The sequence below is a fragment of the Lissotriton helveticus genome, chromosome 11, assembly GCF_964261635.1.
Source record: "Lissotriton helveticus chromosome 11, aLisHel1.1, whole genome shotgun sequence".
NCBI classification, from domain to species: domain Eukaryota; kingdom Metazoa; phylum Chordata; class Amphibia; order Caudata; family Salamandridae; genus Lissotriton; species Lissotriton helveticus.
In genome coordinates, this window is record NC_136072.1 from 298,555,621 (window position 1) to 298,567,150 (window position 11,530).

Sequence of the window (11,530 nt, forward strand, 5' to 3'; positions counted from 1 at the left end):
TTGTCAAGTGGCGCTATTGAGGGCTGCTCAGGTTTTAGGGATGTTTCCTCTGCTCGGTCTGGGTTTGCATTGGCGGGCGGGCGGGGGCGGGGGGGGGGCTTCCTCGAGCTGTGTTGCTCCCTCGTGACCTGTCAGCGCTGTCCATTCCCTCCGCCCCCGGGGCTCCGGATACAGGGCTTGTTGGGCCTCCTTCTGGGTTTCTGCAGGCCCACTGTGCTGGTTTGGAGGGGGCGGGCTCTGGGGGGGTGCCTGCGCCTTTCAGTCCGGTTGTTTTCCCAGAATTGCGTGGGGGCCCAGTGCCTTGCAGGGTGGTCTGACGGGCGGCTTGGGCGGTGGCCAATGGGTTGTGCCTTGTCCTGGTGGGTCTTCTGTGGGCGTTCCCCTTGGCTCCAGTGGGGGTGTCACTCTCGCTGTTTCCTCGCAGTCTGGCTCGAGCGGCCCTCGTTTCCCGGTTTAGGCTCCAGCTGGTCGGCTGGTGGCTGGTGTGAGAGGCTTGCGGACTGACCCTACGGCTGTTCCGTGTGGGAGGGTCCGGGAGAGTTATCTGGAGCGGATTTCTCTTCTGCAGCGATGGGCGCAGTGCGCAATGATGTCCTTCACTGGCAATATTACGATGGAGGAGTTGGTGATGGGGCTCTGCCTAGTGGCAGTACACAGTATTCATTTTTCTGGTGATGTTTTACAGTTGGGTATACATGATGATGATTTGGGAGAGGGGGAGTTGGGGGAGAAAGACGTTGGGCTTTTGGCAGCACGGGCCCGACAGGGTGGGGTGGGGAAATTCCCTGATCCTCGTTTCTTGCAGGGGTCACGTGCGGACCACGCAACAGTACGAGAGTCAGCGAGGAGTCGTCCAACTCAAGGGGATCCGGTGGTGTTTCCTCAGAAGTTATCCCAGTTGTCAAGAGGTAAGGATGGGTGGTGGTCCGTTTGGAAACAAGGGATGATTCTCCCTGCTAAGCGTACCAGATCTATTGGTACTGGTGATGGGGTTATTGAGGAGCGAGTCGCTCTAGCACCGCTGCTTGTGGGGCATGCGGAGGTGAATGCTCATTTTGAAGGGGACGTTTCCGCCAGTGGGCCTGTGCGGACAGGGGACTCAGCGTCACCTATGGAGCAGGTTGCGGAGGATAGTATCCTTCCCAAGTGATAAAACTAAATCTAGAGTCTGGAATGGCGGAGGATAGTATCCTTCCTAAGCGATTGGCAACAAGGGGAGAGTCTCCCTGCTAAGCGTACCAGATCTATTGGTACTGGTGATGGGGTGATTGAGGAGCGAGTCGCTCGAGCACCGCTGCTGGTGCGGCAGACGGAGGTGCATGCTACTGTTGCAGGGGATGTTTCCGCCAGTGGGCCTGTGCGGACAGGGGATTCAGCGGCACCTAAGAAGCAGGTGGCGGAGGATAGTATCCTTCCTAAGCGATTGCCTTATTCTGGTGTTGGGATGCCTTTAGGGTCTCATTTATCGGAGAAAACTACATCCAGGATCTGGGATGGCGAGTTTGTTGATGTGTTCAGGCTCCTGCATCGTGATGTGCAGGCAAAGGCAGGGTCTAAGGGAGAAGACTTAGAGTTGGCTCGGCGGCCGCGAGTCCCGAAGTCTATTGGAAATTGGACCGAGGGAAGGGTACAGGGGGCAGAGGACAGCCTTCGCACTTTGTTTCAAAGGGCTCCTACTCCTATTAAGGTTGAGGTTCTTGACTTGTGGTTGAAGGAATACCCCGATTTGGAGGCGGCCAAGACTTGGTCCTGGGGTTTCAGGGTAGGTTTCCGGTTTGGGTACCAGGGTCCTCGGTTGGGTCGGTGGTCTGATAATCTGAAGTCCGCCAAAGAGTACCCCCAGGTTGTGCAGAAGAAGTTGGAGTCTGAGCTTGCTGCGGGTAGGATAGCTGGTCCTTTTCTTAGCTGTCCTTTACCGGATCTGATAGTTTTCCCTCTGGGTGTTGTCCCCAAAAAGGCGGCTGGGGAGTTCCGGCTCATCCACCATTTGTCCTGGCCAGAGGGTTCCTCTATCAATGATTTCATCGACCCGGTAGATTCTAGCGTGTCCTATGCTTCGGTGGATGACGCCCTGAGGCTGGTTTGCACCGCGGCCCCTGGTGCTCTGCTGGCGAAAAGTGACATTCAATCGGTTTTTCGTCTTCTGCCCATTCATCCTTGGGATTTTGGTCTCTTGGGTATGCACTTTGGGGGACATTTCTATGTTTACAGGGTTTTGCCGATGGGCTGTTCAGTGTCCTGTGCCCTCTTCGAGACTTTCAGTATTTTCCTGCAATGGCGCTTCACTTTCATCAGTGGCCATGTTTTGGTATGTCATTATTTGGATGATTTCCTTTTCACTGGTGCGGGTCGGTCTGGGCAGTGTCAGTTGGCCCTAGAGATCTTTCAGGCTATGCCCGCGGAGCTGGGTGTCCCTTTGGTGCCTGATAAGACCGACGGCCCATGTACCATGTTGACCTTTTTTTGGGAACTGAAATCGATACCACGGTTATGGTTGAGAGGTTGCCTGCTGGTAAGGTGCGCAAAATCTCTGATTTCATCAGGTTGGTTGGGCGGACGCAAATTGGAGCTCCGGAAGGTTCAGAAGTTGCTGGGGTACTTGAATTTTGCGTGCCGAGTGGTTCGTGCGGGTCGGTCGTTTTGTAGGTGTCTGGGCTTGTCACTGTCAGGAGCCAGTTTTCCTCATCATCGGCTGCGCCTTACCGCACCTGTCCGTGCAGATTTGGGTATCTGGTTGCAATTTTTGCAGGATTTTAACGGCGTGTCCTTGTTTTTTGCGGACGAGGACATTATCTGGCAGGTGCCGCTCTTCACTGACGCTTCTGGAGCCAACGGCTTCGGCATCTTTTGGGACGGGCGTTGGTGCGCGGCTGGCTGGCCTGTTCATTGGCAGGGGCAAGGGCGCAGCATTGCTTTTTAGAACTGTTCCCTTTGCTGGCGGCTCTGTACATCTGGGGGGAAGAGTTCCGGACCAGCTCTGTGTTGTTCCACGTGGACAATATGGCAATGGTTGACCTTGTTAACAGGCAGAGTGCACGGGATTTGCGTGTGTTGAAACTGTTGCGTGCTTTCATGTTGCATCTGAATATTGTATTCAAAGCTCAACATGTTCCAGGGGTCACTAATTGCTTTGCTGATGCTTTATCTCGCTTTCAGTGGTCGGAATTCCGACGATTGGCTCCTGGGGCGGATCTAGGACCGTCAGCGATCCCACAGTACGTATGGGCCTTGGGGGATTGAGAGTCCAACAGTTGGTTGAGCATTCAGTGGCTGACACCACCCGTCGGAGCTATTTACAGGCTTGGAGGGATTTTTTGCAGTTTGGCGAGAACAATTTTTTCGGTCAGGCACCGGTGGGTTTTGTATGATGAGCATTTTTTGTTGCATTTTGTTTTGCATTTGGTGGACAGAGGCCTCTCCCACACGACAATTTCGGGTAAGCTGGCAGGGATCTCTTTTTATGGGCAGCTTCGGTGGGGGAGGGAACCTGTTGGGGGGGTGCTGGTCAGGAAGGTTTTGAAAGGTTTGGGTAGATTGCAGGCCGGTGCCCAGAGGCTGCGGCAGCCGGTGAATTTTGATTTGCTTCGACTGATGTTATCCCAGTTGGCTGTCTGCTGTTATGATGCTTTTGAGTGTCGGAAGTTTCGCTTGTGTTTTGTGTGGTTATTCTTGGGGCATTCCGTGCTTCTGAGTTGTTGGGTTTGAGCAACAGGGCGGGTATGACTAGCGGTGAAGTGGTGCTGGAACAAGACCGGGTTCGCCTCTGGTTGCGAATGTCTAAAACAGATCAGTTGGGTAGGGGTAAGTGGGTTTTCTTGGGGCGGAGCGGTTTCGTTTCTTGTTGTCCTGTGGGGGAATGGGAGGCTTTCTTGGCGTCCCCTCATTTTACACCGGGGGTAATTTTCTGTCACGCTGATGGCAGTCCGATTGTTGTTTCGCAGTTGTTGGCTGTTCTGAGAAAGGTGCTGTTAGGTCTGGGGCGGGATCCTTCTCAATTTGGTACTCATTCCTTTCGGATTGGGGCGGCGTCGGAGGCTGCCAGGTTGGGGTGGGACTGGTCCCAGATTCGCAGAATTGGGCGTTGGAGGTCGAGATGTTGTGAGACGTCTGTAAGAAATGACTCGCCTTTGTTTTTCCTAACATTTGTTTTTCTCCTAGGTCCTTGGCAAAAAAAAAAAAAAAAGAAGACGCCTGGGTGTGCACCATGGTGGTCTGGACGGAGTTCGTGCCACGCTTACAATGGACTGGGGCGAGGAATTATTCGGCCATGGAAAAAGCACCCGAAAAAAGTGAATCGTTCTATGAGACTGTTTTGTAAAGACTTATGCATTTATTGTTTGGCTCACCCTCATTTGCAAATTTCTGAGAAGCATTTATTTTGCGGGGATGGAGTCCACCTGTCTCAATTGGGTCTTTCCTTTTATCTTTTGGAATTGCGTGATTTCATAGCTAAAGTACTGGACGTGCAATTGTGGTGTTCCCCGACACCCCCTTTTTTCCTTGCCTTTGGGTGGGGCAGGAAAACTCTAAAGGTTTTCCTGGGTGGCAGTTTCTAGTGGGGGGTGGGCAGCCTGGAGCGGGTTGGTCCATCCTCAAAGGGCAGTTAAAGGAAATGAGGGGGTATTCTTCAAGAGTTAGTTGTTTCTGGTTTGGGTTAGGTTTAACTTGGTGGGGGGGGGTTACTCCTAGGTAGGGATGCTTAGTCAAGCTGGAAGATTTGGATTTTATTAATTATTAAATAAATGTGTTGGAAAGATGTTTGATTTACACACCTGTCTTAAATAAAGTGGCCTTTCTTGCTCTCAAAGAGGTGGTGGACAGTGTTTTCTTGCGCGAGGAGCGACCCAGGGAGAGCCGTGCGCGAGCCGGTCTCTCCCTGGGTGTGTTCGCGCGAGGACGACTGGGCGCAGGACAGGTGGGGTTTTGATGAGAAGGAAGTTATAAATAGGTCTAGGGCAGGCGGGAAAGGAACGCGCTAGTGGGAGGCTGGAGAGGGAGGTTCTTTTGCCCCACCCACCCTTCCCCCTTTTTTTCTCTAGGTTTTTCCCTCATTTTGCAGTATTTTTTCGGCACTGCTATGGCCTTCTGGCCTTGCCACTTTAGGACAGGTGTCTTGTTCTTTTGTAGGCGGTTTCTAGTGGGGGGTGGGCAGCCTGGAGCGGGTTGGTCCATCCTCAAAGGGCAGTTAAAGGAAATGAGGGGTATTCTTCAAGAGTTAGTTGTTTCTGGTTTGGGTTAGGTTTAACTTGGTGGGGGGGGGGTTACTCCTAGGTAGGGATGCTTAGTCAAGCTGGAAGATTTGGATTTTATTAATTATTAAATAAATGTGTTGGAAAGATGTTTGATTTACACACCTGTCTTAAATAAAGTGGCCTTTCTTGCTCTCAAAGAGGTGGTGGACAGTGTTTTCTTGCGCGAAGACTCATTCAATGAACTTCCGTTGTGTTCTCTTCTGCTACCTTTTGCTACCGTAAGACCTCTCTTGAAAAAAAATCATAAGTATCTGTGAAAAGGTAGTCCTTCCATGCCTCCCTGCCGCATCCGAGCTATTGATTGAATACTCTGATCTGAGCTCAACTTGCTAATGAGCTCGTCTGCATCTTAAATCTCTCGCCAGAAAACAAAGCCTTTTGCAGGTCCATTTGCTTTGCGACGAGAATCCGATATTCACTGTTGATCAGATGCAAGTTACAGCAGTGCAGAAGAGTTGTTGAAAAGATGTAGGGAAAAAAGGAACTTCGATTTTCGACTACTCATGGGGTTGCCCGGCTTGAAGCCCACTCTTGTTCAGGACCGAATATCTTACATCCCCAGACAGTCCAACAGTGCGGGGAAATTTCAGGAGTCTAACTGGTTCTCAAACAGCCAGGCAAAGAATGTTAAGGTTTGGGAAATAATCAATTACTTCTCAATCAGATTTGGTCTCTTAGGGGCAGATTTACAAGCCCCTTGCACCACCGGTGCGTCACGTTGCGTGACGCACCGGGGGCGCAACCTGCTGTGTGGTATTTACAAGCACAGGTACAGCCACACTGCGTGGCTTTACCTGTACTTGTAAATATCGCCCTTTGTCACAAAACACTTTGCATGTTAGGGGCGTGACATGGGCGTTGCGTGACATGGGTGTTGCTGTGGGTGTTTCCACACAACACCCATGCCCACTGATGCATTTTCAGATTTAGAAATAGTAAATCTGGAAATGCAGCAGACTGCTTCGGCACCTTAAGGGTGGTGTACCAAGGTGTAACTTGGAGAAATGTTATAATTACTCCACATTTCTTTTCCTCTTTCAATCCATGCTGTATTTTACAGCATGAATTGGAAAAGGAAATCACCTCAATTGATTGTTTTTGTTCAGGAAGGTGCCCGTCCTGCACAAATTCAATATCCCCACGACGCAGGCATCCTTACACCATGGTGCAAGGGTGCCTGCGTGGGCGCATGACAGCAGTTTGTGCACCAGCACAGGGGGAAGCACAGAGATGCAACATATTGTTGTATATATGCTGCATCCCTGTACTTTGAAAGTTACTCAGTGCGGCGCAGCCAAATGGCTTGCACACACACTGAGTCACTTTCCTTGTAAACCTGCCCCTTAGTGCCACCGTCCCTGTTCTAGTCTGTGGTGAATCAGGTATGTCCTATTTTACACTGGGCATTTCCCAATGGGCTGGAGCGCTTGGAGGCTGGTTAAGAAAGCCCAGGGCCACTCCTGGTGCTTCTGTCACATTCCCATCTCCCTGAGAAAATTGCAGCAGGCATGGGAGGCTTCAAGTGAGAGAGAAAGAGAGAGAAAAAAAGAAGAATGTGGTTAGGTGGAGAAAAAGCAATCAGAGAGGGATCAGAGAGAAAGAAGAGAGAGAATAGGTTGAAAGAGAGAGATTGTGTGAGGAGACGAAGAAACAGGGGCTGGGTTGAGCATTTTTGTCAGGACAGCTTATGGGTTACCAGTCCGGCCCTGGAGTAGGTTGTTGCTGTGCTACTGCTTAGCTCTTATATAGCAGGCCAGTTACAGCATCCACAGAATACTTTTATGGAAATCACAACAGGGCCCTTTGCACATTTTAGAGGCATTGATCCATCTGTGTACAAGATAACTTTCTGCAGTCCTCGATGGAGATTTACTAAAATCTAGAGCAATGCAGCGCAGCAACCAAAGTTGACCGCCATATCTTCTTAGATATGATGTTTCTTCGCCCTTCATCAGTGCTGGTGCTCTTTTAGGCTGCCTAGCGCCATGCACACACCTTTACACTTCAGTGAAAAGGGGTGTATGTGTGTGTTGGCTTGCACAACAAAAATATACTAAAACGTACTTTACAATTTTAGAAACATCGTATGTGTGCTGTACAGTGCAGCATACATTCAAAGTTCGAAAAGATTTGAAAAATAAAAACATTTCTCCAAGTTAACACCTACCTTAAGAAGGTGTTATTTATTGTCGCAAAGCCCAATCAACAAATATCAGTAAATAGAGTTTGGTGTCACAAAACCATGGGTGCTAGTGAGTGAACACCCATGCACAACCCATGGGTCACTCCTTGATGCAAAGTCACGAAAAGTAGCACGTGGCTCTACTTTGCCTTACTTTTAGGTAATGCTCCAGAGCAAAACTTTTTTTTCAACACTTTGCACTGGTTTGTGTCACTTTTGGTGACTTTGCACTGGGTCAAAGTGTAGACACATTTTCCTCTTTGTGTGGCACTGGGGCTAGCGGTACAATAGAGAAGACGCTGTGGTAGCAATCTGAGTGCTGTCCTCTCAGTACTGATAGTGATAAGGAGATATCAGTAGGTTTCCAGTAAAAAAGAAGAATCTAGTGCCTCAGTCCACAGAGACATATCTCCTGACCAATGGGTTGCAGAGATAGGGAACCAGTGGAATCATCTTGATGCTTGGGGTGCCCATACCACAGATTTTGGGGATTCGTGTTTGCTCTTCGGGCAATGGGCAGAATGCACATCATGCCTAAAATGCAGAAAGTGTCACTCATGATATCAGTTTTAGCATGTAGATAACCCTCGCGCTGAAATCAGAATGTGGGTAACAGCCCTGTTACATTTGGTAAATGATGACTTTCCATACAAATTTCAGAATGTATGTGGCCCATAATGAGAAAATTGGGAATGTAGTGACACACAGGTGACAATATTTGGTATGTATTTAACATTGCGGAAAGTTTCTGTGCACATAGAAAACACACTATGCAAATAACAGGGTTGCAGTGTGAACCAATGTGGCAATCTTGGGAATACAGGATATACCCCATAAGAATTCTAGATGTTCATGCAATCTCATGATAAAACTGCATATGCACATGACATTCCTTGTAATTGCTACACAGCACCTGACAACTAGTGTCAATACCGACGGAAAAGGTGACGCACCACGAGAACACCTGGAAATTGTAATTCCCCCAAATATATAGATTGGATGTGAGTAACATGCCATGGTGATATGTTGAATGTTGGAATAACCATTGGCATGTGCATTGGACTGTGAAGATGAGCCAATTAAAGTGTGCCCACATCATCAGTATTATTGAGAGTGACATCATGTCTATATACTGAGGCGGTGACACTCATGATGTGGATGTCAATGGCAGCTAATGGTAATACTTTGCCTAGTGGTTCACCACTTGCACTTGATAATAATATGAATTCTGCTAGTTCTAAAGTTGTTGGAAAATACAATCCCTTCTTCAAATGAAAATACCTCTTTCCAAGAGGCTTTAAAGCTTACAAAAACCACGCCGGCATTACCAGAGACCATGCAGTTCTCTCCATTCACATCCATGATGTGCACTTTTCCTAATCCAACTTCAAAAGGAACTGATAACCCTCTTGTTTAAGATCTCCTCTCAAAGAATTACCAGACTTACCTACCATCTCTATAATGCCCCAGTCCGAACAGATAGTAGCAGGCTCCCCTAGGCCTATTACCAGGCAACTGCCCTTCATCTCCCACACTAGCTATCAATGATCTCACTTTTTCAACAGCACTCTCATAGTGGCCCTGTGCAAACCTTCGCACAAGTGGCCATCGCGACCTGCTCAAGGCTCTTCTATCACTGTCTAATTGAACCCATCTGGTAACTGTCTCCTCACCCTCTCTTCTCTCCAATTACCAGCACCCTTGATAACTAGTCCACCGTGCATGTACAATCCTTACGACCAAACCCGCAACTGTCTGTGCTGCTGATCAGTATTGATATAATGTAGGGGAAGTGCTTAATTTAGACAATAGTCTACCAGTAGACTGTCCTCCACCATACCACTCCTTTAGTGCAGGAAGCTCTGCTCATAGATTCTCCTGTGGGTAAAGGGCTTCTTTCAGAATCATTGGTCAACATAGCTGCTCTACAGGTTGATTTTTACAGGATACATAAAATTGTACCCATGTAGTCTTTCCGTAAAATTGTGCCCACTACTTTCACCCATTAACTCTCTCTGTGTTTTATTACTACCTCTACACAACCTCCAGTTGCATTGCCCTTGAAAGAACCTAATCAGGGCTCTCTTAAAGTAACTGTTAACCATTCTCCCACACTGCCTATAGTTCCTTAGAACCAACAATCTAAATGCTAGCATGTATCCCATAAAAGTATTGAATGTTTTTTTTTTTTATTTAAAAACTTTTATTGGCATATAAAAAACCATACAAAAATATATATATATAGGTGGAGCGTACAATAGCGGTTGTTTTTAATGTATTAGAATTCCCTGCACATCTTCACAGCACTCTTAGCTCCCTGAGGTCTCTTCTGCACTCTAGAAACCAACAACAGACTAAATCTGATGAATGCTGCCAGAAGGGTAGATGGTGATATCTTCTGCAGATACTGAGCATGTTTCTACTGTGTCAGTCAGATGCCTAAGACTGAGTCACCATCCACAGGCCCCCGCAGCCCCCACGTTGTGGGGGGGCCCGAGCTGCAGGGGGCCCCCTCAACACCATACTCAGGCCAGAGAGCTCCATATTAAATACGGAGTGGGGGCCCCTTCATGTACCTTGAAGGGGGGCCCCCTCGACTTTCGTTACGCCAGTGACCGGGCCGTACTTCCACCTCAAAGGCTTTACCACCTTCAGATTCTTATCTTTGCAGGTATTCCATCGAGACTTAGGCATATATTCACTACCCGACCACTGCTAGGCTTCACCACACAGACACCTACAGACTGTCACAGCTGCTCTGTCCCCGCGGTTGCACGTATAGAGGGCGGGGCTCCATGCCTTTAAAAGTCCTAGTGTTGCCCGAAAGAACGCTTCGCGTTCTAGTTTTTGAGTCTGATTTTCCTCACCCCCGGGTCACGCAAGCACTTCCGGGTCCCGCAACGCTGCTCCTTGGGAGGGAGGGGTGAGGGGGGGTGAGCAGACACCAGACAATTTGAAAGTGTGCAAAAGGCCGCTTTTATTGAAACAGGTGCATATTTACAAAAATACCAACCTGGCAACCGCCTCACAAAACTAGTCCTCACTAAATAAGATGTTACCTTACAACCCCAAACGTCAGGCCCGCCCCTACCACGTCACAAACCCCGCCCCCACCCAGCACAACATAATTACAATTCAAACAATACCAAAACCTGATAATCATTTAAATATCATCCCAACCCACGGCAAAACATCACATTGCAAAACTTACCCACCAACAACTTACATTACCCAAAACCTTGTAACCACCCCGCGAAACAACTCTTTAAACTTTTCCAGCCAATAGCCCAACTTTAGCAAAAACCCAACAAGCTTCATGTCCCTGCTGACCAAGAACGCCCAATTTCCGCACGGCACCTGTTCCAAGCGACAATGAACAACATGTTTTGTCACCCCATATCCACCTGTTCCGACAAAAGACCCTAAAATTATGGAAGGTAAACAAATAAATAATGAAAATAAATAAATAAATGAATAAGTAAAAGACCCGGGGAAAGTAAGAGAAAAACCCTAACTGAGAATAGGGAGGGAGGGAGGGAAAATTTCCAAAAACTAATGAGCTCCCGGCCACCAGGTCATTCAACCTAAAATGGTGGCCGGGAGGAGGGGCTACAGGGCTATATAACTGGGCTCCCCCAGTAGGAACCGAGGGAGCCCAAAACCAGCCCAAAAACAGCCCAAGGCCGGTGCTCTGATGCAACCCCCCCCCACTAGCCCCTCCCAATCAGCCCGGGGGTGGGGACCTCCCTACGGTCGGCTGCCCCCCCCCAAGCCCCCCTTGGGAGGGAGGGGTGAGGGGGGGTGAGCAGACACCAGACAATTTGAAAGTGTGCAAAAGGCCGCTTTTATTGAAACAGGTGCATATTTACAAAAATACCAACCTGGCAACCGCCTCACAAAACTAGTCCTCACTAAATAAGATGTTACCTTACAACCCCAAACGTCAGGCCCGCCCCTACCACGTCACAAACCCCGCCCCCACCCAGCACAACATAATTACAATTCAAACAATACCAAAACCTGATAATCATTTAAATATCATCCCAACCCACGGCAAAACATCACATTGCAAAACTTACCCACCAACAACTTACAT

The 11,530-nt window shown here is 48.7% G+C and overlaps 1 protein-coding gene across 1 annotated transcript in view; it reads left to right on the plus strand.

Annotated features, from left to right (window-relative positions):
* The window catches only part of LOC144790680 (prolactin-releasing peptide receptor-like), a 698,727-nt gene that overhangs the window by 432,134 nt on the left and 255,063 nt on the right, over window positions 1-11,530 (plus strand). The window lies entirely within an intron of this gene.